This window comes from Marmota marmota, unplaced genomic scaffold (assembly GCF_001458135.2).
Source record: "Marmota marmota marmota unplaced genomic scaffold, marMar, whole genome shotgun sequence".
Classification (NCBI taxonomy): Eukaryota; Metazoa; Chordata; class Mammalia; order Rodentia; family Sciuridae; genus Marmota; species Marmota marmota.
Genome location: NW_026000079.1, coordinates 1,255,338 through 1,257,852, shown reverse-complemented (window position 1 = coordinate 1,257,852; position 2,515 = coordinate 1,255,338).

Below are 2,515 nucleotides of genomic sequence, written 5' to 3'. Positions count from 1 at the left end.
GCTTGGCATCAGCTGGAGTGGGAGGCCAGGCTGTCAGAGAATGGGCTTGAGCTGAATGCAGAAGGGTGAGACTATGGAGCCAGGTGAAGGAGGCGCTCCTCCTCTGCTCTGGGCTTCAGCCTCCTCATTGGCTCCTCAGGGCTGGATTAGGTGACTTTCAGGCCCCTCGGGCTTCAACAGGCTGAAATTCTATGACCTTTGGCCTCCAGCCTTTGAGTGAGCTGTGCGCTGGTTTCTGCTGCCCCCTACTGGAGATTCTTGGTAGTACTGAAGTCCCGGAAAACAACCTTGAAGCTTTTGCCTTTCTTCCCCAAACCATCCGCACCCAAGGGTCCCATGCAATCCCCGGCCCCCACACACCTCCCACCCCTTTAAGTAACAACTAAACAAGAGTTCTAGTCTCTCAAATGGAAATTGCCCAGAAAAAAAATATTTTCAGTGAATATTATAGGCGAAGGATCTGAAACTAGAATACGTAAAAAATTCAAAACTGTCATGACCCAGGAATCTCGTTCCTGAGCATCCTCCGAGATAAACGAAAACGTGTCCACACGAGACTTGCATACCAATGTTAATTGTGGTCCCGAGCTGGAAAAGAGCCAGAGCTGTCAACCAGGGTAAAGATAAAGATATATCCACATAATAGATTACTGCCCATGATAAAGAACAATGAGCTGGCTATGCATGTTCCTAATCCCAGCAATTTGGGAGGCTGAGGCAGGAGGATCACAAGTTTTGGGCCAGCCTCAGCAATTTAGTTAGACCCAATCTCAAAATAAAAATAAAAGGGGGATGTAGTTCAGTGGTTGAGCACCCCTGGGTTCCTTCTCAATACTCCTGAAGGGGGGGATAATGAGCTCTTGAACACTTTATGGTAAGTGAAAGGAGGCAGACAGAAGTGAGCACACACTGTATGATCCCACTTAAGTGGAAATTCCAGAACAAACGCATCTCAACTGACAGAAAGCAGATCAGGGATTTCACAGGACTTGGGCTCAGGGTGGGGGGACGAGTGAAGTCTGGGTGGAGGCGGGAATTGTTCTCAGTGCTTTTATTGGGATGGTGCTTACACACATGAACATATTTGCCCAGCTCACTGACTATTGTGCTGAGTGAGACGAGCCACAAGGACCAATACTATACAATCCACATATTTGTGCCGCCAGAGTAGTCAGGTTCAGAGACAGAGGGGAGAGCTGTGGCAGAGGGGCAGGGGAGGGAGAGCCAGGAGGCAGTGTTCAATGCGGGGAGTTTCAGGGTCAGATGATGAAAAAATTCTGGAAATAGATAGGACTGGTTCTTGCACACGGTGTGATAGACTCAATGCCACTTAAAAATAGTTAAAATGGGACCAGGGCTGGGGCTCAGTGGCAGAGCACTTGCCTAGCATGCATGAGGCCCTGGGTTCGATTCCCAGCACCATATAAAAATGAATAAATTAAAGATATTGTGTCCAACTACACTGAAGTCCCGAAAAGCAACTAAAAAAATAAAAATAATTAAAAAAAACAGTTAAAATGACAAACTTCATATTATGTACATTTACCACAATGAAAAAAACCTTAAAATAAAAAACCCTCATCAGACTGTATACTTAAGAGTGTGTGTGTGTGTGTGTGTGTTACTGGGCATTGATCCTTCAACCCAGGGGCACTCTGTTCCTGGACTACATCCCCAGTCTTTTTTTTTTTTTTTTCCTCTAAGCCGGTGTCACTGAGTTGCCACACTGTCTTTGGCGCGTCTCTCTCTGGCAGCCTGGTGTGCCGCGCTTGGAGGCGGCGACACTATGTGCGGAGAGAACACGGACCTCGGTTCAAATCCTGCCTCTGCCAGTTACTAGTGTCCTAAGCTCCACCGGACCTCGGTGTCCTCCTAAATCAACGGGCCTCGGGCCGGGACTAATCTCAAGTTCAACGTGCGAACACCCCTGGGGGCAAATGGTGGGCTGTCCGTGGTTGTTACGGTCACTGACGCTGCGGGCTGCGGGGGGCGCACCAGGCCGCTGGCCGCGAGGTGGCGCCCGGCGGGCTCCTCCAGCCAGCAGCCGCTGCGGGGCGGTGGACAGGGCGCCGGGAGGGGGACGAGGGGGACGGGGTTGCAGGCAAGGCGGAGGCTGCGCGGGAGACGGCGTCCCAGGGTCGCACCCTCGCGCCCAGCGATCTAGAGCAGGCAGCGGGAGGGGAGGGTCCTCCACTGGACACTTCGGCGGCGATCGGTCCCGCGGTGGGTCTTTCAAAGCTCACGGTGGTTGGGCAGCCCTGGAAGGTCCCCGGCCCTGGCCACCGTTGATGCTTCCCTAAGCCCACTTTGCAGATAGGAAGACCGAGGCACGCGGCGTTACGTGACCTCAGCGGCACGGCAGTGGACAGCCGAGAGGGGGCGGTCGGCCCTCTGCTCCCGCCTCGGCTGTCCCCGTGATCCCACCCCCAACAGTCCTCCCTCCCGCTGGACCTCCCCGCCCCCGCTCCCGGTTTCCTTGTCAAAACTTCCTGCCTCGCGCGGCCCAGTCCCCACC